The sequence below is a fragment of the Phyllobates terribilis genome, unplaced genomic scaffold (genome assembly GCF_046119375.1).
Source record: "Phyllobates terribilis strain yellow unplaced genomic scaffold, ASM4611937v1 Scaffold_7__3_contigs__length_470593459, whole genome shotgun sequence".
NCBI lineage: Eukaryota > Metazoa > Chordata > Amphibia > Anura > Dendrobatidae > Phyllobates > Phyllobates terribilis.
The window spans coordinates 386,219,827-386,246,737 of record NW_027362767.1 but is presented as its reverse complement, the minus strand read 5'-3'; the positions used below and the strand labels follow the sequence as shown (position 1 = coordinate 386,246,737).

At 45.9% G+C, this 26,911-nt stretch overlaps 1 protein-coding gene across 2 annotated transcripts in view; it reads right to left on the bottom strand.

Moving 5' to 3' along the window:
• LOC141154930 (inositol-trisphosphate 3-kinase A-like) overlaps positions 1-26,376 on the bottom strand; it is a 78,288-nt gene extending 51,912 nt beyond the window's left edge. Inside the window, exon 1 of one of the 2 annotated variants that reach the window (XM_073641494.1) lies at positions 26,292-26,376. The gene's annotated coding sequence lies outside the window, so the exon portion shown is untranslated. Of the gene's footprint in view, positions 1-2,087; positions 2,167-26,291 lie in introns of those variants that run through there. The other variant, XM_073641493.1, reaches the window with a different exon arrangement.
• Positions 26,377-26,911: the final 535 nt, after the last annotated feature.

Below are 26,911 nucleotides of genomic sequence, written 5' to 3'. Positions count from 1 at the left end.
TCTCATCCTCAGCGCCGCCCTGCTCACCATGCGGTTTCTCCTCGTGCCTGGCCGTCCTGCTGAGTTTGTTTCCTCCTGTGCTCCTCAGCACACAGCTACACCTGAATGTAGTATCCATCTAGCCTTAGGGGGGCATGGACGGTCTCTGCAGGATTTTAACCCTGCTGTGTCCTGAGGGGACCAACCACACCCCCCTAAGGCTAGATGGATACCAGGTGCAAACAAACTCAGCAGGACGGCCTGGTACGAGGAGAAACCGCACGGTGAGCGCGGCGGTGCTGAGGAGGCATGCGAGTTGCTGCCGTGACAGTGATTAGGTTCCTGTATCAGCAGGGTCTTTATTAGACAGCTCCTTTCTCCAGCCCTTGCCCGAATGTTGGATCCTATTGTGATAGCACCCGTTCATGCTTTTCTCCATTGTCTGTATCTCGTTACCGACCCGTCCTGTCTGACCTCGGCTACATGTATTGATCCTGTGCTGCCTGCTCCGACCTCGGCCCGTCTTTGCCTTCATGTACCGCGTACCCGAGCCTCTGACCCTCTGGTCAGCTGCTGCAGTACCGGGGACTGCCCTGGAGTGGTACCTGGCGACTATTGGCGGCCCAGTCTATCCTCACCACCAGAGGCTCTAGAGAATGCCAGGCAGTCACTTAGTCATGCCCCTCCAGGGTAAGCGTGGCCCGAAGCACAGTGGATCCACACTCACCAGCGTTATACTGGTACAGTGGTACTATTTATGGGGGCACTCTCTCTCTGGCACTGTTTAAGGGGGCACTCTCCTGATACTATTTTTGGGGACCACTCTCTTTCTGGTGCTGTTTATGGGGACCACTCTCTCTTTTTCTGGTGCTGTTTATGGGGGAACTCTCTCTTTTTCTGGTGCTGTTTATGGGGGAACTCTCTCTCTCTCTTTCTGGTGCTGTTTATGGGGGAACTCTCTCTCTCTTTCTGGTGCTGTTTATGGGGGAACTCTCTTTCTGGTGCAGTTTATGGGGGAACTCTCTCTCTTTCTGGTGCAGTTTATGGGGGAACTCTCTCTCTTTCTGGTGCAGTTTATGGGGGAACTCTCTCTTTCTGGTACTGTTTATGGGGGAACTCTCTCTTTCTGGTACTGTTTATGGGGGAACTCTCTTTCTAGTACTGTTTATGGGGGAACTCTCTCTCTCTTTCTAGTACTGTTTATGGGGGAACTCTCTCTCTCTTTCTAGTACTGTTTATGGGGGAACTCTCTCTTTCTAGTACTGTTTATGGGGGAACTCTCTCTCTCTTTCTAGTACTGTTTATGGGGGAACTCTCTCTTCCTAGTACTGTTTATGGGGGAACTCTCTCTCTCTCTTTCTAGTACTGTTTATGGGGGAACTCTCTCTCTCTTTCTAGTACTGTTTATGGGGGAACTCTCTCTCTTTCTAGTACTGTTTATGCGGGAACTCTCTCTCTCTTTCTAGTACTGTTTATGGGGGAACTCTCTCTCTCTTTCTAGTACTGTTTATGGGGGAACTCTCTCTCTCTTTCTAGTACTGTTTATGGGGGAACTCTCTCTCTCTCTCTTTCTAGTACTGTTTATGGGGGAACTCTCTCTCTCTTTCTAGTACTGTTTATGGGGGAACTCTCTCTCTCTTTCTAGTACTGTTTATGGGGGAACTATCTCTCTCTCTTTCTAGTACTATTTATGGGGGAACTCGCTCTCTCTATTTCTAGTACTGTTTATGGGGGAACTCTCTCTCTTTCTAGTACTGTTTATGGGGGAACTCTCTCTTTCTTTCTAGTACTGTTTATGGGGGAACTCTCTCTCTCTCTCTTTCTAGTACTGTTTATGGGGGAACTCTCTCTCTCTCTTTCTAGTACTGTTTATGGGGGAACTCTCTCTCTCTCTAGTACTGTTTATGGGGGAACTCTGTCTCTCTCTCTCTCTCTCTTTCTAGTACTGTTTATGGGGGCACTCTCCAGTGAGGGAATATTTCAGGTTGGTTCTACCACTGAATCTATAAAATAAAGGTTCTAAAAGAAGCTGCTATCAGGAATATGTACGTGAATGATTCTGGCCATTCTCAGAACTAGGGCTGTGCATCTACAAGGAAAAACTTTACCTGGACTTTCTTTTAGGAATCGCACTGAAGAACACTACAGTCAGGCTCTTCCCAGAAACGGCTGATAACAGGGAATCACCTGCGGAGGAAATTAATACACGATTTGTTTTTGTTTTTTCTTATAAAGGGAATCAGTCACCAAAACGGGTTCTTCAGCTGTAAATGCTGCGGGAAGCCTCCGCTAACTGTTCATTTACACTGCAGCAATGAAACATGACACAGCGCGCCCACTACAATCAATAGGCCATCTGTGTACTGTATGGCTGCAAGCAGCGCTGCAGAGCGGAGGCCGTCCCCGATCCTCTCTGATAACTGTGTGTTCTGTGTTGCTCTTTTTGTACATTCTTAGGAAGAATTTCTACAAGATTTTGGATTTCATCCCAAAGGTGTTGGATGGGGCTGAGATCGGGGCTTTGTGCGGCCGGTCATGTTCTTCCATCAAACTCCCCCAAAAATGTCTTTATAGGCATTGTGCACTTAAGACAGTAATTGGGGGACAGAAAAGGGCCTCCCTCCAGACTATTCCCACAAAGTTGGGGAACTACAAATATCCAAAATGTGTTGGTATGTGAAGCATTAAATAAGTTTTTCACCTTTTATAGTCTTTTTTTTTTTTTATTAAATGCGCATATATGAGGCTTAAAATCATTTTTGCTTTGGATTTTCATTAAAAATTTTGCAGCATTTGCATTCTGCGTAATCTGCATCAATTGTTAGCTGTATAAAGAGTTAATTGAGACTTAATCAGTGAGCTCGTTCAAACGGGAGAGTTTCTTATTCTTTTGTCTGTCGTTTTTGATCTCCTCTCATCTGATTTTAGGAGAACAAACTATATCAAAGTTAAATGTACAGGGAAACAAAGTGTCTTTAAAAGTCAGACAGTGCCAATTTTTTAATGCATTTGTCAAACCCAGAGTCCTCAGGCGCCAAATAGAGAAGTGTGATCCGTCACTGCACAGAACACGTTTCCTCCAGAGTGCAGTGGTGGCGGCTTTACACTCCATCCGATGCTCGGCATTGTGCTTGGTGATGTAAGGCTGCATGCAGCTGCTCGGCCATGAAGCTCCCGGCGGGGGCACTGTGTTTGTGCTGATGTTAACACCAGAGGAGGTCTGGACTCTACAGTTATGAAGTCAGCGGAGCGTTGGAGATTTTTCTGCCCTCTGCTCCTCAGCACTCGGCCCCCCGCTCTGTAACATTACAGGGTCTCCACTTCGTAGCTGAGTTGCTGCGGTTCCTTCCACTTCTCAATAATATCGCTCAAGAAATTTCATGAATGGACTTGTCACCAGCGCGGTCCTGTAGAAGCCACCGGTGTATCAGTGACCTCTGCACCATCAGCCATTCTGTCACATATTAAAGTCAGATGGCTTGGTGGGTGGGGGCAGATGTTATACACTGGGGCCGAGGGGCCGGAGGTTATAAACAGGGATAGAGGGGTCGGATTTTATGCTCTGGGGGGCAAGAGGTCGGATGTTATACACTTGGGGCGAGGGGCTGGAGGTTACAAACAAGGGGCCGGAGGTTGAAAACGGGGTAAGGGGTCAGATGTTAAACACCAGGGGTGAGGGGCTGGATGTTATACACTGGGTGCGAGGGGCCGGATGTTATACACTGTGGGAACGGCGCCAGAGGTTATACATCAGGGGTGAGGGGCCGGACCTTATACACCGAGGGCTGGATGTTATACACTGGGGGCGAGGGGCCGGATGTTATACACTGGGGGCCAGATGTTATACACCGTCGGAAAGGGGCCAGAGTTTATACATCAGGGGTGAGGGGCTGGACCTTATACACCTGGGGACGAGGGGCCGGATGTTGTACACTGGGGGCCGGATGTTATACACCAAGGGTGAGGGGCGCCGGATGTTATACACTGTGGGAACGGCGCCAGAGGTTATACATCAGGGGTGAGGGGCCGGACCTTATACACCGAGGGCTGGATGTTATACACTGGGGGCGAGGGGCCGGATGTTATACACTGGGGGCCAGATGTTATACACCGTCGGAAAGGGGCCAGAGTTTATACATCAGGGGTGAGGGGCTGGACCTTATACACCTGGGGACGAGGGGCCGGATGTTGTACACTGGGGGCCGGATGTTATACACCAAAGGTGAGGGGCGCCGGATGTTATACACCATGGGAAAGGGGCCAGAGGTTATACATCAGGGGTGAGGGGCCGGACCTTGTACACCGAGGGCTGGATGTTATACACTGGGGGCCAGAGTTTATACATCAAGGGTGAGGGACTGGACCTTATACACCTGGGGACGAGGGGCCGGATGTTGTACACTAGGGGCCAGAGGTTATACATCAGGGGTGAGGGGCTGGACCTTATACACTGGGGGCCGGATGTTATACACTGGGGGCCGGACGTTATACACCATGGGAAAGGGGCCAGAGTTTATACATCAGGGGTGAGGGGCTGGACCTTATACACTTGGGGACGAGGGGCCGGATGTTGTACACTAGGGGCCAGAGGTTATACATCAGGGGTGAGGGGCTGGACCTTATACACTGGGGGCCGGATGTTATACACTGGGGGTGAGGGCACGTGAGTTATACACTGGGGGGTGAGATGTTATACACCATAGGAAAGGGGCCGGAGGTTATACATCAGGGTTGAGGGGCTGGACCTTATACACTGGGGGCCGGATGTTATAAACCAGGGGTGAGGGGCCGGATGTTATACACTGGGGGTGAGGGCACATAAGTTATACACTGGGGGCCGGATGTTATACACCAGGGGTGAGGGGCCAGATGTTATACACTGGGGGTGAGGGCACGTAAGTTATACACTGGGGCCGAGTTGTTATACACCATAGGAAAGGGGCCAGAGGTTATACATCAGGGGTGAGGGGCCGGACCTTATACACTGGGCGCTGGATGTTATACACTGGGGCGGAGGGGCCGGATGTTATACATCGGGAGCAATGAGACTGAATGAGAAACGGGAATGCAATGATTAGGACATGTGTCCATTACGTTTGTCCATATTCCGTATCTCCAAACTCCTTTATGCCAATCATCTCTAGCACAGGAAATATGTTTTGCCATTACAGACAGGCTAGTAAAAGACACCCGTTTAATTGCCTTGTAATCTGGTACTATGATTGGTGCAGATCAGGGCACGATGGCACCAGCCTCCCTGCTCACCACCGTTCCTGACATATGATATTAGGGTGTGCTTGGGCAAACCTGGCACACCTTCCAGGAGTCAATTAAATGATCTGGCATGATACCATGTATCCGCTGTACAATTATGTACTAACAGTACAAACCCCATGTCCATGTGCCCTGTTAGTCAGCAAGACACTTTGTGATCATTTCATTATTAAAGGGGTTGTCCAGGTGAAACAATCAGCAGTGATAGTAAGTCATACACCTTACTAATATAATCAATTATTTATGATATGATCCACTGGTAGCTGCTCAATCCGGGGTCCTGGCTTACTTGAGTTGGCACATGACCGAAATGATGTGTGAAATGAGATTGCTGATGGTTTCTTTCAATAGCTAAGCCAGCCCCCTCCACACCTGAAGACAAAGGAAACAATGACCATTGTAAAAGACTGGAGGGACAAGAAAAAAAAATGCTGACATTGACCCAGGATGGTGTGATTATTGGCCTAATTGAACTGCACACAGTATATTTGAAAGTTATTTAACTTTTTTTTTTTTCGTCTCGAAAACCCCTTTAAGGGATTCTTCTAAAAAGTAGAAATTGTCCAAGCCAGAGAACCACACAATATACAAACTGCAGCGTAACCTACAATTGAATAAAAAGAAAAAGAAAACCCACTTTGTCACTAGATGTCACAATACAAATGGCATGCACTATCTTATACTTGATGAGGCTGGTGTACTTACTTTAAAACATCAATGTAAAAATGGGTATATAATTCTGATATCAAAATAAGCATTTTATGCACCAAGCTACAGAGTGAGAGAGCTCAGGAGTCCATGTGTATCCAATCTCCAGCCTGTCAGGCAGCTGCAACTTGTACTGAGCAGTGAGAGATCTCCGCAGGGAGCAGGGGGCACTGAGGAACTGTCACTCACACAAGGTGGGTAGAGATTCAGCAGCAGGAAGAAAAGACAGGGGCTGTCAATCAGGCTAGGTGGGCCGAGATTGAGTTAAACTTTCAGAAACAATAAACAAAATTTTGAAGTAAATATATCAGTCTCATCAGGTCTTAGAGATCCATATAGTGGTGTATGCCATTTGAATTGTGATAGATCAGCTTTAACTTACCTTTTTGGTTTCTATTACGCTTTTAAAAATCTATTCAGCCATTTTTTATCATATCTGTTTGTAGGAAAGGTCACTCAGCTTTTTCAGGCTCCTGAAAGGCATCCCAGCATAGTAATGCAGGGGAGGTATAAGGTAACACATCACAGTATGAATGGGCTGATTGCAGGAGTCAGGAAAAGCTGGGTGACCACCCTCTGATCTGATAGGGGGCGCTCAGACCCAGAGAGCTGCAGTACGCCCCTGACCCAGATGTGAGACCTACCACTGCTGTGGGATAAGGGTCAGTCACAAGCCTGCGCTGTTTTTGGGTGGGATGACTCAGGAGTCAGCATGCAGTGCTTATCCTAACATTTGTCATTAATCCTGTTGAGCAATCATCAGCATTAAATGTTCCTCTAAATGCAGTAAATAGGTAAAAGTAGAGGAAGTGCAATCGTCCTGGGGGGTCAAGTGGTGATAACAGGGAGGAGGGGGCTTTATAATAACAAGGGGCAATAAACCCCCCTGTAATAAGAGTCTCCTATGCAAGGAACAAGGGGCAATAAAACCCCCTGTAATAATGAGTTTCCTATGTAAGGAACAAGGGGCAATAAACCCCCCTGTAATAAGGAGTCTCCTCTGTAAGGAACAAGGGGCAGTAAACCCCCCTGTAATAAGGAGTCTCCTATGTAAGGAACAAGGGGCAATAACCCCCCTGTCATAAGGAGTCTCCTATGTAAAGAACAAGGGGCAATAAACTCCTCTGTAATAACAATTCTCCTATGTAAGTAACAAGGGACAATAACCCCCCCCCCCCTGTAATAAGGAGTCTCCTATGTAAGGAGCAAGGGGCAATAACCCCCCAATGTAATAAGGAGTCTCCTATGTAAGGAACAAGGGGCAATAACCCCTTTTGTAATAAGAAGTCTGCTATGGAAGGAACAAGGGGCCATAAACCCCCCTGTAATAAGGATTCTCCTATGTAAGGAACAAGGGGCAATAAACCCCCCTGTAATAAGGAGTCTCCTATGTAAGGATCAAGGGGCAATACATCTCCCTGCAATAAGGAGTCTCCTATGTAAGGAACAAGGGGCAATAAACCCCCCTGTAATAAGGAGTCTCCTATGTAAGGAAGAAGGGGCAATAAACCCCCCTTTAATAAAGAGTCTCTTATGGAAGGAACAAGGGGCAATAAACCCCCCCCCCTGTAATATGGAGTCTCCTATGTAAGGAACAAGGGGCAATAAACCCCCCTGTAATAAGGAGTCTCCTATGTTAGGATCAAGGGGCAATACATGTCCCTGTAATAAGGAGTCTCCTATGTAAGGAACAAGGGGCAATAAACCCCCCTGTAATAAGGAGTCTCCTATGTAAGGAACAAGGGGCAATAAACCCCCCTGTAATAAGGAGTCTCCTATGTAAGGAACAAGGGGCAATAACCCCCCTGTAATATGGAGTCTCCTATGTAAGGAACAAGGGGCAATAACCCTCCTGTAATAAGGAGTCTTCTATGTAAGGAAGAAGGGACAATAAACCCCCCCTGTAATAAGGAGTCTCCTATGTAAGGATCAAGGGGCAATACATCTCCCTGTAACAAGGAGTCTGCTCTGTAAGGAACAAGGGGCAATAAACCCCCTCTATAATGAGTCTCCTCTGTAAGGAACAAGGGGCAATAAATCCCCCCTGTAATAAGGAGTCTCCTCTGCAAGGAACAAGGGGCAATAAATCCCCCCTGTAATATGGAGTCTCCTATGTAAGCAACAAGGGGCAATAAATCCCCCCTGTAATAAGGAGTCTCCTATGTAAGGAACAAGGGGCAATAACCCCCCCCCCCCCCCCGGTAATAAGGAGTCTCCTATGTAAGGAACAAGGGGCAATAAATCCCCCCTGTAATAAGGAGTCTCCCATGTAAGGAAGAAGGGGCAATAAATTCCCCTGTAATAAGGAGTTTCCTATGTAAGGAACAAGGGGCAATAACCCCCCCCCCTGTAATAAGGAGTCTCCTATGGAAGGAACAAGGGGCAATAAACCCCCATGCAATAAGGAGTCTCCTATGTAAGGAACAAGGGGCAATAAACCCCCCTGTAATAAGGAGTCTCCTATGTAAGGAACAAGAGGCAATAAACCCCCCTGTAATAAGGAGTCTCCTATGGAAGGAACAAAGGCAATAAACCCCCATAATAAGGAGTCTCCTATGTAAGGAACAATTGGCAATAACCCCCCCGTAATAAGGAGTCTCCTATGTAAGGAACAAGGGGCAATAACCCCCCGTAATAAGGAGTCTTCTATGTAAGGAACAAGGGGCAATAACCGCCCGTAATAAGGAGTCTCCTATGTAAGGAACAAGGGGCAATAAACCCCCCTGTAATAAGGAGTCTCCTATGTTAGGAGCAAGGGGCAATACATCTCCCTGTAATAAGGAGTCTCCTATGTAAGGAACAAGGGGCAATAAACCCCCCTGTAATAAGGAGTCTCCTATGTAAGGAACAAGGGGCAATAACCCCCCTGTAATATGGAGTCTCCTATGTAAGGAACAAGGGGCAATAACCCTCCTGTAATAAGGAGTCTTCTATGTAAGGAAGAAGGGACAATAAACCCCCCCTGTAATAAGGAGTCTCCTATGTAAGGATCAAGGGGCAATACATCTCCCTGTAACAAGGAGTCTGCTCTGTAAGGAACAAGGGGCAATAAACCCCCTCTATAATGAGTCTCCTCTGTAAGGAACAAGGGGCAATAAATCCCCCCTGTAACAAGGAGTCTCCTCTGTAAGGAACAAGGGGCAATAAACCCCCCTGTAATATGGAGTCTCCTATGTAAGGAACAAGGGGCAATAAATCCCCCCTGTAATAAGGAGTCTCCTATGTAAGGAACAAGGGGCAATAACCCCCCCCCCGGTAATAAGGAGTCTCCTATGTAAGGAACAAGGGGCAATAAATCCCCCCTGTAATAAGGAGTCTCCCATGTAAGGAAGAAGGGGCAATAAATTCCCCTGTAATAAGGAGTTTCCTATGTAAGGAACAAGGGGCAATAACCCCCCCCCCGTAATAAGGAGTCTCCTATGGAAGGAACAAGGGGCAATAAACCCCCATGTAATAAGGAGTCTCCTATGTAAGGAACAAGGGGCAATAAACCCCCCTGTAATAAGGAGTCTCCTATGTAAGGAACAAGAGGCAATAAACCCCCCTGTAATAAGGAGTCTCCTATGGAAGGAACAAAGGCAATAAACCCCCATAATAAGGAGTCTCCTATGTAAGGAACAACTGGCAATAACCCCCCCCCCCCCGTAATAAGGAGTCTTCTATGTAAGGAACAAGGGGCAATAAACCCCCCTGTAATAAGGAGTCTCCTATGGAAGGAACAAAGGCAATAAACCCCCATAATAAGGAGTCTCCTATGTAAGGAACAACTGGCAATAACCCCCCCGTAATAAGGAGTCTCCTATGTAAGGAACAAGGGGCAATAACCCCCCGTAATAAGGAGTCTTCTATGTAAGGAACAAGGGGCAATAACCCCCCTTAATAAGGAGTTTCCTATGTAAGGAACAAGTGGCAATAACCCCTCCATAATAAGGAGCCCCCTATGTAAGGAACAAGGGGCAATAACCCCCCTTAATAAGGAGTCTCCTATGAAAACAGCGCAGACTTAAGTTGCTTCTGTCTGCACGTGACGCCCACTCAAAGGAAATCATGAGAAAGGAAGGAGGGGGGTTAAAAAAATGTATGTGGGCATTAGGTCCTGTATTGCCATCTTCATGTTATGTGGGCACAGCACCCCCAACTGTACCTGAAACCAGAGCCGGGGATTTACAGTGACACCAACATGACACATAGCAGCTGTACAGTGATAGCATTACCTGCCACAATGCACGGCCCAGTGATGTCGGTGTTATATCATAGTAGTCAGGCCACAGGTGCCACTCACAGAGGCAGGAAGGGGGCTGGCTGATGTAAGCATGGAGACGGAGACCCTTCCAAGGAATTGCTGGAAAAAAAAAATAGATATATAGATATACAGCTCTGGCAAAAATTAAGAGACCACGGCAAATTTTTCATTTTCTCTGATTTTTCTCTTTATAGGTAGATTTTTGAGTAAAATGTACATTGTTGTTTTATTCTATAAGCTACTGACAACATGTCTCCGAAATTCAAAGCTAAAAATTTTGTATTTATTTGCAGCAAATGAGAAATCGTCAAAATAATAAAAAAGAAACAGAGAAACAGAGAACCAGTGCTTTCAGATCTCAAATAATGCAAAGAAAACAAGTTCTTATTCATTTAGAAACAACAATACTCATGTTTTAACTCAGGAAGAGTTTAGAAATCAATATTTGGTGGAATAACCATGATTTTTAATCCCAGCTTTCATGCGTCTTGGCTGCTTTCCACCAGTCTTTCACACTGCTTTTGGGTGACCTTACGCCACTCCTGGCACAAAAATGTAAGCAGTTCTTCTTTGTTTGATGGCTTGTGACTATCCATCTTCCTCTTGATTACATTCCAGAGGTTTTCAATGGGGTTCAGGTCTGGAGATTGGGCTGGCCATGACAGGGTCTTGATGTGGTGCTCCTTCATCCACACACTGATTGACCTAGCTGTGTGGCATGGGGCATAGTGCTGCTGGAGAAACCAGTCCTCAGAGTTGGGGACCATTGCCTGAGCAGAAGGAAGCAAGTGTTTTTCAAGGATAACCTTGTATGCGGCTTGATTCATATGTCCTTCGCAAAGATTAACCTGCCCAATTCCAGCCTTGCTGAAGCATCCCCAGATCATCACCGATCCTCCACCAAATTTCACAGTGGGTGCAAGACACTGTGGCTTGTATGCCTCTCCAGGTCTCCGTCTAGCCATTAGATGACCAGGTGTTGGGCAAAGCTGAAAATTAGACTCATCAGAGAAGATTACCTTACTCCAGTCCTCTATGGTCCAATCCTTATGGTCTTTGGCAATCTTCAGCCTGGCTCTCCTTTGCTTTTCATTGATGAAAGGCTTTTTCTAGCTTTACATGACTTGAGGCCTCTAGGAGCCTGTTACCAACTGTTCTTGCCGTGCACTTCACCCCAGCTGCCATTTGCCATTCCTTTTGTCACTTGATGTCACCTGCGGTTGCTGAGTGAGATTCGAATAAGATGACGGTCATCCCGGTCAGTGGAGAGTCGCTTTCTCCCTCTGCTGGTCTGTAGCTTTGTTGTCCCCAATGTCTGCTGCTTGACCTTGTTGTAATGGACTGCCGTCTTTGAAATTTTAAGGATGGAGGCAACATGACGCTCACTATATCCCTCTGCTAGTAAAGTCAGAATTAAGCCCTTCTTTTCCTCCCTCAAGACTTTTCTTTTCAACTCCTTTGGCATGGTTAAAAATTATTTTTTCATTCAAATTACTTTTGGGCTATTGTGGCACCCCAGGGGTCTGGTTACCACAGTAATAGCAATATTACGTCTGAGAGCAGGTGGGAGGTCTCCTGGTCAGGAACCCTAAGCATGCAACACTTCCTGCCCAGTCCTGGGAGGGGAAGAACTTCCCCTATATAAACTGGGGCTGAGGCAGGGTTAGAGGAGAAGAAGAGGAGTCCCAGACAGAGACACAGTCTGGTCTGGAGTGGAGCAGATACAGGGAGAGCAAGATCAGGAGCTATGTGGGAGCAGTGATAAAAGGGGTCAGAGACTGGAAGCTATAGAGCTCGTCCTGACTGAAGAGATCTCACCGGACACTGAGTCCGAGGCAGTGGGGACTGATCCATACCCAGCAGCAGAAACCGACCGGCAGGGGATTTCAGGTCCTCTGGCCAAGAAACCCGAAGGCACGGTCACACGCAAGGGACCAGCACCGCCGTTGTGGAGCGGAGGCTACCAGAAGGCCCCGAGTCACCGGCCATACGGGTGAGCACCACACGGTACACTCAGGGACGTGGGCTACTTTTACCCGCTTCTAGCAAGGTAGCCAGGGAGAGTACAATAAGTTGGGGAGGCCTACAACTCCGCCTGGCCGGGGGAGATCCTATCTGCTCACGGACTGACCAGGCCCCGATCGCTAGCCAGTACTCCCGGGAGGGTCTACCTTTGCCACCAGTAAAGACCCTGAACTACACCGCACCGTCTCTGAGTGGTTCCTGGTGCCTGCGTGCAATTCTGCTATCCCCATCATCCACGTCCGCTGCCCTGAGGCCATACCCCTCCCGTTGGGGGTTATACTATCCACGCTGCACAACTGTACCACCGGCCTCAGCGGTCTGCCCTGCAGCGGCGGCTTCATAACCGCATTCAACGGGTGGCGTAGTCGAACACTATAACATCTTCTACTAAATTCTGCCACTTGGTTTGACACCCTGGGCACGGACCGGATCGTCGCCACGAGGACTACTACCCCTATCAGATCCGGCTCCGGGTAGTCCCCGCGTGCGCAACGCTACACAACAGAGGCCCAGGGGGCGCGTCACTATTCCTAGCACTTGTTTTGCCATCCAGCTTGTCCTATTGCAAGAGGATTGTGAAGAACACAGCAGTGTTTTTTATACTTTCCCTCGTTACATAAGATTTGGTTCAGGTGATCACTGTTATGTTCTGCTACCAAAGCTAAGGAAAGAGAGGAGATCTGTCCCTACTATGAGACTCAGCTGAATCCCTACGATGTAACAGGGAACCTGATCCTGCGATCAGACCTGCTAAAGTCCTAATCTAGTCTGTACGAAGACCTATAGATGTGGGGAGGGAATCCCTACAAGTACTAAGGACTGGGAGGAATATGGGACACCTCCTAACAGAAATAGTAGCAGACAGACGAACAAACAAAATAGATAGAACATAGAGGTCCGTAGACCAAGCAAACTAACAGAGCTAGATACAGAGCACAGGCTAGCTAGAAAGTAGATATACAATGAAGTCCAGCAAAGCCAGAAGGGCGGAGCAGGACTAAATAGGCCAACAAGGTCATGTGACCAGCAAAGGAAAAAAAACCTAACAGCAAGGTTCTAACAGTACCCCCCCTTCTAAGAGGATCCTCCGGATCCCCTAGGACCAGGCTTATCAGGAAATCTCCTGTGAAACGCTCTGATAAGTCTGGACGCGGAAACATCATCTGACCTCACCCAAGAGTTATCCTCGGGTCCGAAACCTTTCCAGGCCACAAGATACTGCAAACTACCTCTATACCGTCTAGAGTCAAGGATGCGAGAAATTTCATATTCCCCGTCCTCCACCACCGGAGGAACAGAGGCAGAGGCGTCACCATCCGACACAACAGCTTTTTTTAACAGAGAGACATGAAAGACCGGATTAATTCTCCAGGAGGTAGGAACCTCCAACCTAACAGCAGATTGGTTGACAACCTGAAGCACCTTAAAGGGCCCTACAAACTTGGGACCCAATTTCTTAGAAGGAATCCTCAACCGCAGATTCCTAGAGGACAACCAAACCATGTCACCAACAGCGAACAAAACCTCCTGTCGTTTCCTATCAAAGTAGTCTTTAGATTTTCTGTTGGCCTCCTGAAGATTACCACGCACATCCGTCCAAACTCTTTCCAAATCACCGGAAAAATTCTCCTCCTCAGGCACGGCAGATCCCAACTTGGAGAACGACCCAAACGACGGATGTCTCCCAGAACAACAAAAAAAAGGCGAACAACCAGCAGAAGAAGATGTATGATTGTTCAGAGCAAATTCGGCAAGTGGCAGAAACTCAGACCACCCCTCTTGATTGTCTGCCACAAAACAACGCAAGAACTGCTCAACATCCTGGTTTTTCCTTTCTGTCTGGCCATTAGATTCAGGATGATATCCGGACGAAAACGACAAATGAATTCCCAACCTGTCACAAAAGGCACGCCAAAAATGAGCCACGAACTGAGGACCCCTATCAGAAACAATGTCAGTAGGAACGCCATGAAGTCTGACAATTTCCTTGACAAAGGCCTTAGCGAGAGTTTTAGCGCAGGGCAGTTTGACGAAGGGAACCAAGTGACACATCTTGCTAAAGCGGTCCACGACCACCCAGATGACAGTAAAACCCTCAGAGGGGGGAAGGTCAGTTATAAAGTCCATAGCCAAATGTGTCCAAGGAGCACTGGGGACCTCCAAAGGATAAAAGCAACCCCGCAGCAGGAGTATGTGAGGACTTAGATCTAGCACATATAGTACATTGGCGCACCCACTTAATGACTTCCTTCTGCCATCCAGGCCACCAAAAACTGCGACCCACCAGTCTCTTGGTCTCAGAGATTCCGGGATGACCTGCCAACCGAGATTCGTGACACTCAACAAACAAATCTCTCCTAAAGGTCTCAGGCACAAACAACCTCCCATGAGGAGTGTTAGATGGGGCATTCTCCTGAGCTTTAAGAATCTCATCTTCCAAAACGGAGTCTAAAGCAGCTATCACAACACCTTCTTGTAAAATGTTTTCCTCTTTCTCAGCACCGACTATGGGAGAAAAACTGCGAGACAAGGCATCCGCCTTAACATTCTTAGTACCAGGGATGTAAGTAACGGAGAAATTAAACCGCGAGAAAAACAGTGCCCACCTAGCCTGAAGGGCATTCAGGCGCTTGGCAGCATCAAGATATATCAGATTTTTATGATCCGTAAGAACCTGAACGGGAAATTCCGCACCTTCCAAGAAGTGGCGCCAGTGTTCAAATGCGAGTTTAATAGCCAATAATTCCCGATTACCAATATCGTAATTCAATTCAGTCTCCGAAAAATTTTTTGAAAAAAAGGCACAGGGATGTAATCCATCCCCGTTATCCTGAGACAATACTGCACCAACCCCCACAGAGGAAGCATCAACCTCAACCAAAAACGGCCTAGTAACATCAGGCTGCATAAGGATGGGAGCAGAGGTGAACCTCTCCTTGAGATACACAAAAGCTTCAATGGCCTCAGAAGACCACTGAACCGCATCAGCACCTTTCCTGGTGAGATCAGTCAGAGGTTTGACAATACTAGAAAAATTTTTTATGAACTTTCTATAGTAATTGGCGAAACCCAAAAACCTCTGTATCGATTTCAAACCAATAGGCCTAGGCCATTCCTGCACAGCCTGAACCTTAACCGGATCCATCTCAAAACCTTTGCTGGAGATAATGTAGCCCAAAAAACTAATTCTCTGTACAGCGAACTCACATTTCTCCAGCTTAGCAAAAAGCGAATTGTCCATTAATAACTGTAATACCTCACGTACGCTCCGCCAATGAGACTCCAGATCTGGCGAATAAATCAAAATGTCATCCAAATACACAACCACATTTTTACCGATCAAAGGTCTAAGGATGTCATTAATCAGATTCTGAAAAAATGCAGGAGCATTAGTGAGACCAAAAGGCATAACCAGATTCTCAAAATGACCCACAGGAGTGTTAAAAGCAGTCTTCCATTCATCACCCTCCTTCATGCGCAACAGATTGTATGCCCCCTTAAGGTCAATTTTAGAGAACCACTTGGCCCCCAATAACTGGTTAAACAGATCAGGAATCAATGGCAGTGGGTAAGGATTGCGTACAGTAATTTTGTTAATCTCACGAAAATCCAGACAAGGATGTAAACCGCCGTCCTTTTTTTTTACAAAGAAAAATCCAACCGCCACAGGAGACTTAGAGTGCCTAATGTGACCGGCGGCCAAGCTTGTCTGTATGTATTCCTCCAAAGCCTTCCTCTCAGGAATAGTAAGGTTAAATAAACGACTCTTAGGAAGAGTCGCTCCAGGGACAAATTCAATAGAACAATCATAGTCTCTATGGGGAGGCAAAACCTGCGATTCCTTCTCAGAAAAAAACTCTCCAAAAATCCTGAATAGGAACAGGCAATTCTCCCCTATCCAAAGCTGCAATACGCCCGTTACAACACTTGTCATAACATTTATGGCTCCAGGATTTAATTTCACTGGTAGACCAATCCAGTACAGGATTGTGAAATTTTAACCAGGGCAAACCCAATATTACTGGAGAAGGCAAGTTATTCAACACTACCAAATCCAATTTCTCATGGTGAACACCATTAATAGTGAGAGGAAATTCACTGACCTTGAGAGTAATATTCTTCAAAGGGGAGCCATCCACAGAAACCACAGCAATGGGGGATGACAAAGGTTCAGGTTTTAAATTGAGTTTTTCCACGAATCCCCCATCAATTACATTCAGTGTAGACCCGCAATCAACAAACACCCGAAATTCCATTAATTTTTCCTGAGCAATCGTGGAAGCAGCTAAAAATATACCCTTGGAATTTAAACAGGCAATACGGGCGTGACTGACCATTTTTTTTTCTTTCTTCATACGAAGCTCACAGCCTTTAATCAAATGACCAGATTTTCCGCAGTAGAAACACAAGCCTTGCGAAAAACGACGGTCTTTTTCTTGAGAGCGAGGTGCCACCGATCCAATCTCCATCGGTTCACCACTGTTAGTACACACATTATCATAACCAGAAACTGACATAGCAGAGGATTTGCTCTCATTAACCCTAGCACGCAGTCTTCTATCCACCCGTATAGCTAATTGCATAGCCTGTTGCAAATCTTCAGGTGTAGGATAAGCAATTAGCAGGTCTTTAACCCTTTCACTGAGCCCAGCAAGAAATAGACTTTTCAGAGCAGAATCGTTCCACCCTGTTTGAGTGGACCAACGACGAAAATGTGTACAATATTTTTCCACATTACCCGATCCTTGTTTTAGACGTCTCAACTCAGTCTCAGCTGATGCGACACGGTCAGGATCATCATATAATAGTCCCAAAGCAGAAAAAAAACTATCCACTGATCTGAAGCATGAATCACTAGGTTGCAAAGAAAAGGCCCACTCCTGAGGCTCTTTGCGCAAAAGTGACATTATGAACCCTACGCGCTGGGATTCATCCCCAGAGTACTTAGGTCTCAAACGAAAATACAATAAGCAAGCATTTTTAAATGAAAAAAATTCTCGGTGTTCACCAAAAAACAAATCCGGCAAACATACCTTAGGCTCCAAGAAATGTGCTCCAGGACAGTTACTCACGTGCTGACGGAGCTCGGCCACCTCCAGAGAGAGTCCCTGCAGGCGATGAGCCAAATCCTGAACCGACACCATGATGGAACAGAAAAATCTTTCCTTAGAGAATTTGCTGGCTGGACTTACTGTTATGTTCTGCTACCAAAGCTAAGGAAAGAGAGGAGATCTGTCCCTACTATGAGACTCAGCTGAATCCCTACGATGTAACAGGGAACCTGATCCTGCGATCAGACCTGCTAAAGTCCTAATCTAGTCTGTACGAAGACCTATAGATGTGGGGAGGGAATCCCTACAAGTACTAAGGACTGGGAGGAATATGGGACACCTCCTAACAGAAATAGTAGCAGACAGACGAACAAACAAAATAGATAGAACATAGAGGTCCGTAGACCAAGCAAACTAACAGAGCTAGATACAGAGCACAGGCTAGCTAGAAAGTAGATATACAATGAAGTCCAGCAAAGCCAGAAGGGCGGAGCAGGACTAAATAGGCCAACAAGGTCATGTGACCAGCAAAGGAAAAAAAACCTAACAGCAAGGTTCTAACAATCACCTAATCAGAAGCACATTAAGTAGAATGAGGTGGACGGTGGTTGGAATTCAACTGACACTGGAATGGGATGGCTGTCAGACATGTAAAGAAAACTGGGCAGTGGTCTCTTAATTTTTGCCAGAGCTGTATATACACTGCTCAAAAAAAATAAAGGGAACACTTAAACAACAGAATATAACTCCAAGTAAATCAAACTTCTGTGAAATCAAACTGTCCACTTAGGAAGCAACACTGATTGACAATCAATTTCACATGCTGTTGTGCAAATGGAATAGACAATAGATGGAAATTATTGGCAATTATCAAGACACCCTCAATAAAGGAGTGGTTCTGCAGGTGCGGACCACAGACCACATCTCAGTACCAATGCTTTCTGGCTGATGTTTTGGTCACTTTTGAATGTTGGTTGTGCTTTCACACTCGTGGTAGCATGAGATGGACTCTACAATCCACAGAAGTTGCTCAGGTAGTGCAGCTCATCCAGGATGGCACATCAATGCGAGCTGTGGCAAGAAGGTTTGCTGTGTCTGTCAGCATAGTGTCCAGAGGCTGGAGGTGCTACCAGGAGACAGGCCAGTACACCAGGAGACGTGGAGGGGGCCGTAGGAGGGCAACAACCAAGCAGCAGGACCTCTACCTCCGCCTTTGTGCAAGGAGGTACAGGAGGAGCACTGCCAGAGCCCTGCAAAATGACCTCCAGCAGGCCACAAATGTGCATGTGTCTGCACAAATGGTTAGAAACCGACTCCATGAGGGTGGTATGAGGGCCCGACATCCACAAATCGGGGCTGTGCTCACAGCCCAATACCGTGCAGGACGCTTGGCATTTGTCACAGAACACCAGGATTGGCAAAGTTGCCACTGGCGCCCTGTGCTCTTCACAGATGAAAGCAGGTTCACACTGAGCACATGTGACAGACGTGACAGAGTCTGGAGACGCCGTGGAGAGCGATCTGCTGCCTGCAACATCCTTCAGCATGACCGGTTTGGCAGTGGGTCAGTAATGGTGTGGGGTGGCATTTCTTTGGAGGGCCACACAGCCCTCCATGTGCTCGCCAGAGGTAGCCTGACTGCCATTAGGTAAAGAGATGAGATCCTCACACCCCTTGTGAGACCATATGCTGGTGCAGTTGGCCCTGGGTTCCTCCTAATGCAGGACAATGCCAGACCTCATGTGGCTGGAGTGTCTGCAGTTCCTGCAAGATGAAGGCATTGAAGCTATGGACTGGCCCGCCCGTTCCCCAGACCTGAATGCGATTGAGCACATCTGGGACATCATGTCTCGCTCCATCCACCAACGTCACGTTGCACCACAGACTGTCCAGGAGTTGGCAGATGCTTTAGTCCAGGTCTGGGAGGAGATCCCACAGGAGACCATCCGCAACCTCATCAGGAGCATGCCCAGGTGTTGTAGGGAGGTCATACAGGCACGTGGAGGCCACACACAATACTGAGCCTCATTTTGACTTGTTTTAAGGACATTACATCAAAGTTGGATCAGCCTGTAGTGTGTTTTTCCATTTTAATTTTGGGGGTGACTCCAAATCCAGGCCTCCATTGGTTAATAAATTTGATTTCCATTGATGATTTTTGTGTGATTTTGTTGTCAGCACATTCAACTTTGTACAGAACAAAGTATTCAATGAGAATATTTCAATCATTCAGATCTAGGATGTGTTATTTGAGTGTTCCCTTTATTTTTTGAGCAGTGTATATATATAGAGAGAGAATAATAATTTTATTTCTATAGCTCCAATATATTCCGCAGCACTTTGCAATTAAGCGGGGACACAAACTGACAATACAAAGAAACGCCTAGTTCTACAGGTACGGGAAGAGTGTGACTCCTGATCACAAGTCACAATCTATAAGGATATTGGGAGGGCCCAATAGGTAGAACTTGTATGTCATGTATGGACCGGCCATCATTAAAATAAATAGGAGTTTTTAAATAAAGCTGCATGATCTGGTCATCAGCTAGTATCCGTCTAGGTGCAGTTACCAAGTGCTATTGGGTGCAAGTAGGATGTGGTGACAGATACTGTAAATAGGAGGGGCCAAATTCTGAGTAAAACTTAGAAAGAGATTAGTGAAGTGATAGGCCTGTCTAAATAGATGTTTTTAAAGCACATTTAAAAATACCGGGGCTAAGCATTAGTCGGACTTTCCCGGGTAGTGCATTCCAGAAAACTAGCACAGCACAAGAGAAGTCTTGGAGACGGAGGTGGGAAGTTTGAATCATGAAGGAAGTAAGTCTTAGATCAGTTGTAAAACAGAGGACAGGCTGATAGACAGAGATGGTGGTGCCGAACTGTGGAGAGCTTTGTGGGTGAGAGAGATAAGTTTGTATTGCATGGGCAACCAGTGCAATGACTGGCACAAGGTGGAGGCATCGGTGTAGCGGCTGGACAGAAAAACAATCCTGGCTGCTGCATTTAGGATGGATTTTGGAGGAGAAAGTTTGGTTAGAGGTAGAGATTTGCAGTAGTCCAGACGAGAATGAATAAGAGCAACAGTAAGGAATTTTGCAGTTTCAAAGGTGAGAAAAGATCGGATTCTGGAGAGGTTTTTAAGATGCAGGTGACATGAACGAGTGATCATCTGGATATAGAGAATAAATGAAAGTTCTGTGTCAAATGTGACCCCAAGACAGGGAGTGTGCTACATGGGAGTTATGATAGATAACTATCTATATATACACAATACACACATGTATATATTATCACTTATTTATGTGTGTATGTCTGTTCATGGCATGAGACCAGTATGATCACACTGTTTATGGCAAACAAGAAGGAACTTTGGTTTGTAACTAATGGAACAGATTTCTATCTGCCGGAAACAGTCATTCGGTCACTATAGATGAATAATGATAATTATTCCGTAGTCATCAGTTATAATGACGCATAATGACGTGCTACTTTCATATTATTGAAGACAAAGCCGTATAGAAAAATATATCTTGTATCATCATCAGTTATCTGCGCATAGGAAGCTGATAGTAGCAAAGACTACAGACGCCCCCCAGTGGTACTGCGGCTAATCTACAGCACAAGGAGAAAAAGTTCACCTCTTTCCACATGTCCTCACATACAGTACAGACCAAAAGTTTGGACACACCTTCTCATTTAAAGATTTTTCTGTATTTTCCTATGAAAATTGTACATTCACACTGAAGGCATCAAACTATGAATTAACACATGTGGAATTATATACTTAACAAAAAAGTGTGAAACAACTGAAAATATGTCTTATATTCTAGGTTTCAAAATAGTCACCTTTTGCTTTGATGACTGCTTTGCACACTCTTGGCATTCTCTTGATGAGCTTCAAGAGGTAGTCACCGGAAATGGTTTTCACTTCACAGATGTGCCCTGTCAGGTTTAATAAGTGGGATTTCTTGCCTTATAAATGGGGTTGGGACCATCAGTTGTGTTGTGCAGAAGTCTGATGGATACACAGCTGATAGTCCTACTGAATAGACTGTTAGAATTTGTATTATGGCAAGAAAAAAGCAGCTAAGTAAAGAAAAACGAGTGGCCATCATTACTTTAAGAAATGAAGGTCAGTCAGTGCGAAAATTGGGAAAACTTTGAAAGTGTCCCCAAGTGCAGTTGCAAAAACCATCAAGCGCTACAAAGAAACTGGCTCACATGAGGACTGCCCCAGGAAAGGAAGACCAAGAGTCACCTCTGCTTCTGAGGATAAGTTTATCCGAGTCACCAGCCTCAGAAATCGCAGGTTAACAGCAGCTCCGATTAGAGACCAGGTCAATGCCACACAGAGTTCTAGCAGCAGACACATCTCTACAACAACTGTTAAGAGGAGACTTTGTGCAGCAGGCCTTCATGGTAAAATAGCTGCTAGGAAACCACTGCTAAGGACAGGCAACAAGCAGAAGAGGCTTGTTTGGGCTAAAGAACACAAGGAATGGACATTAGACCAGTGGAAATCTGTGCTTTGGTCTGATGAGTCCAAATTTGAGATCTTTGGTTCCAACCACCGTGTCTTTGTGCGACGTAGAAAAGGTGAACGGATGGACTCTACATGCCTGGTTCCCACCGTGAAGCATGGAGGAGGAGGTGTGATGGTGTGGGGGTGCTTTGCTGGTGACACTGTTGGGGATTTATTCAAAATTGAAGGCATACTGAACCAGCATGGCTACCACAGCATCTTGCAGCAGCATGCTATTCCATCCGGTTTGCGTTTAGTTGGACCATCATTTATTTTTCAACAGGACAATGACCCCAAACACACCTCCAGGCTGTGTAAGGGCTATTTGACCAAGAAGGATAGTGATGGGGTGCTACGCCAGATGACCTGGCCTCCACAGTCACCAGACCTGAACCCAATTGAGATGGTTTGGGGTGAGCTGGACCGCAGAGTGAAGGCAAAAGGGCCAACAAGTGCTAAGCATCTCTGGGAACTCCTTCAAGATTGTTGGAAGACCATTTCCGGTGACTACCTCTTGAAGCTCATCAAGAGAATGCCAAGAGTGTGCAAAGCAGTCATCAAAGCAAAAGGTGGCTGCTTTGAAGAACCTAGAATATAAGACATATTTTCAGTTGTTTCACACTTTTTTGTTAAGTATATAATTCCACATGTGTTAATTCATAGTTTTGATGCCTTCAGTGTGAATGTACAATTTTCATAGTCAAGAAAATGCAGAAAAATCTTTAAATGAGAAGGCGTGTCCAAACTTTTGGTCTGTACTGTAGTAACTGTGCTTTCTTTTTTTTATAAGTCAATAGTACGAGTGAACATAAGAAACTTTGTAATATGTCTTATCAGAGAAATCAGTCTGTTTTTCGTCTCCTGCACTGATCATTTACTTTTAAAAAGTAATCCGTCAGGCAGCCCATTCTAACAGTCTGAAGAGGAGTTTCTGACTCTCTTATCTGTCTTTTTCTGAGCTCCCCTCAGCTGATTTATGACCACATTAAAGTTGAATGTGCAGAGAAACAAAAAGCCTCTAAAGAAAAACAGGACAACCCAATTGCAAAATAGATTTTTGTCCCCAATACATACATCTAGGGGGAAAAAGATTAAACAATCCTTGTCAACAAATCCAGAGGCGTATCTAGGGGGGGGGGCAGCCGGGGTATGTGCCTCGGGGGCACAGTCGGGCCACCTAAAGCGGCGATCCGATGTGTCTCCCCGGTGGCTATGTTTTGCCCCCCCGGACTGAGAGTCATCAGTTCTCTGAGCAGGGTGTCAAGCTGACACCCAGCTCAGAGAAGCTGCAGGGTGCCGGCTCCCAGCGCTGAAGCTCTGACCTCAGGGTCAGAGCGACACCAGCAGCGTGATCAGGACATGTGATCACGCTGCTGACGTCACTCACCGGCGCTGCAGCTGCAGAGGCGGCCATTGGTGGAAAGTGATCTGTGCTTCAGAGCTCAAGACACCGAAGATGGAATGGAGGGGAAGATTCATTGTCGGGGGTGATTTACTATGGGGACAGGGTGATTTATTGTATGGCTGGGGGGTGATTTATGGTATGGTTGGGGGTGATTTATGTTATGGCTGGGGGGTAATTTACTATGGGGGATGATTTACTATGGGGGGTGATTTACTATGGGGGGTGATTTACGGTATGGCTGGGGGGAGATTTATTGTATGGCTGAGGAAGATTTATATTGCTGGGGGGGGATTTAGTGTGGGGGAGATTTTGTGTGTGGGTGATTGGTGCGGACACAGAATGGGGAGAATGGGTGCGTACGCAATATGGGGAGCGAAGGAGGGTAATGTATACGGTCACAGTATGGGGAGCGAGTGTGATGTGTGCAGACACAGTATGGGGAATTGGGGGGGGATGTGCGAGGGTAAATATATGAGGAGACAGTATGGTTAGCAGGGGGATGTGAGAGAAGACAGTATGAGGAGGAGGAGGGGAGGGGGAAATAATGGGGGGAGAAAAGTGTGAGTGGGCACAGAATAGAGACTGAGTAGTGTTGGGGGTGTAGTATGGGGGGGGGGGGGGACAGTGTAAGGGCACAGCCAGGAGGGGACAGTAAGCCAAGGAGGGGGGAGTGTGATGAGGGGGAAAGTATAGAGAATGGGCCCTATAGAGGGACACAGTGTGAGAGGACAGTGTGAAGATGGGACCCAGTATGGTAAGGAGAGGGCAGTGTGGAGGGCATGTACCATAAGAGGGACAGTGTGTGGGGTCTTATTTTGTGCAGGGAATATAGTGAGGGGCAATTATTTATTCAGGGGCTCTGTGTAGGGCAGATATTTTTTTATTCAGAAGCGTTATAATGACACTGCTATCTTTAAGGGCATCGTGTGGGGATGTGCTGCAGAAGACCGGAGGAGATGGAAGTCTGCAGAGACGAGATGTGGATAAGAAAACTCATCATGGCGTCTGGACAAGATGAAGAAAAGAAAGAAAACGACTCCAGAGACAATGTCATCTATAAGGTATCTCGATATAAATGTTTTTTTGTGATACTGACTAATTCTCATATTTTTATTTATGTTAGGAGCATTAAAGGGGTTGTCCAAGTTTGTGATGAGTCTGCAGCCATTCTATGTGACTGCAGATTTCTGACTTCTCACAGTGCGCCCTGCACACTATCACGATTCTCTGGTGCCGGCGATTTGTATATTTGCCATCACATGCTGACTAGACATGCGTGGCCTTATTCAATGACAATGAATTGAACGAGGCCAGACACGTCTAGTTGGAATGTGGCCAGAAGTATACAAATCACATACTTGTACAAGGCAGAATCCTAAAAGTGTGCAGTGCATGCGCTGTGAGAATTCAGAAGCCTGCAGTCACATAGAGTGACTGCAGACTTTCATCTCAAACCTGGACAAGCCCTTTAATTATAAAATGAAGCTTTGTAGCCAATCTTAACAGTGTGCAATATACTTGCTGTCAGGATTCAGCTCTGCTTGCAGGTTCCAGCAGCCATCACATGGATACCTCACTCATATGGATTTTCATACTTACAGTCACGTGACAACGAGCTTCTCTTTCTGCTACTCTCAGTATTTCACTGAACATTGAGGGAATTAGGCAGAGCAGCTCCTCCACACATGACTAAGTGTGCAAATGGTATATGTGCTTGGGGTGGGGGTGGGGCGCCAAACTGAACTCTGGTGCCAGAAAGCCTAGATACACCTCTGAACAAACCTGTCTGCAGTGCCTATAAAAACCTAGGAAGAGGGGAGGTGGGAGAAGCTGGAGGGAGAGGAAGGAAGGAAGGAAAAAACAAAAGTGAACATTGGCCTGGTTGGTAAAGAATTAGATAACAGCAAGCAGAGATCTTGAAGAGTTGACAAAGTAGAAAGTATAATAAAAATATATATATAGTACACACCTCTGCTGCAATACAAAACAGAATACCCTCTTAAAGTACTGAACCCAACTGTTTCAATGGGAATTACACTGAGGTGGGGGCTTAATCTTGATTTTGTATTATGGGTTCCACTCTTAAAGGAGATTCTCTTAATTTAAATTTAGTTCCTCCTCCAATTTCCCCCGCTCCACTGATTCTGGAACAATTATTCTTTTTTTTCGGTGCTCCTTCATTCTAAAGTTATACCCCCTGTAATAATGGTGCAAATTTTTTTGTTTCAACTAACTGGGCGTACACTACAGAACTTCTCAGTGGGCGTGGCTGTGTTTTGATTGGCCGGCATCAGAGGAGAAAAAGCACACGCCCCCAGAGAAGTTATGTGGCACACGCCTATTTAGTTGAAGGGAAATTTTGCTTCTTTATTGCCGGGGTCATAACTTTGAAATGGAGGGGCACAGAAAAAAAAGAAAAACTGTTCCAGAATCAGTGGATCGGTGGCAATTGGAGGAACTCAGTTTAAGTACAAAATAAATCCAGTTAAAGTTCCCCTTTAAATATAAGAGTTGGTAATATATATGTAGAGGGACACTAATGGTTTACACCAATTCACAAATATAGCCACCTTGCTCCGCTTAAGAATTACCTGAATATTTACAGCTCAGCAATTCATTCCTTCTGCAGAAATACCTGAGTGGATTATGGAGAATTAAAGCAAGAATCGACTCCATTGTAATAAAGTTTATCCCAAATTTAGGACGGGTCCATTAAAAAAAAAATACTTTGCATTGCATTCATAGTTAGTCATATTAAAAAAAAAATAAAAAAAAAACACTTTACTAAAGCGATTCCTGGAACTGAAATACAAATTCTCACGCACATAATCTAATTAATCCCTATATACAAATACCACAAGAATGCCCCCCCGTATCCAGTACCAATTAACTCTTAAGAAGACCTCAAATTAATAAATTATAAATGAAAGTAAATTTGTAGTTCAAGGGTGCCATTAACCCCCGAATCACAACCAATCCACAGGACATGGAGATTACCAGTAATTAATCGCAGGATTAGAACCAGCGACACGCGTTTCATTAGCAAATAAAAGCCGTTATATGGCGCAGTAAGGGGACACATACGTGGCCGCAGCTGATGGAGCCGTCAATCTCAAAGTCATTGCCCAGGCATTGGTGGTAAGTGTCAGCAATCAGGCGATTATGTCTGATATACCCTCCCCACTCCTAATACTGCATGTAGCAGAGTCAATAGGAAAGCAGCCAAGATAGAAGCCATGCCCACAGCTAATAATACATTTAATTAAATACCGGCCCTTGGGCAATGTAATATGAGAATACCAAAGTAATGACAGAAAATGGGAAATTTTAGAACTTTGGCTGAAGTTATATTCATGGCTGCAAAGTGGCTCCGGGTTATGTTGTGTTTCTACACATCCAGACAAAAGGCAAACTCCAGTTTGCAACATCCTATCCCATAAAAAAAAAGAGAAAACCAACTTGTCCAGAAGTCCTATTTGGGCAAAAGTCCATCACAGAATGATCTCCTGATCAAGATCCCTCAATCGCGGGTATAGAGCGCGCACGCCAAGAGCAACCCTCACGGTGGAGGACTCACAGTGACCATGTATTACATGGTTGTCTATTCATCCAAATAGGTAGAATGTAATACCACATTTGTCCTGTGGTGGGTGCTACAGAGTAAATGTCTAACTTATTTCTAACTATAGTGGGGTAGTATTAGC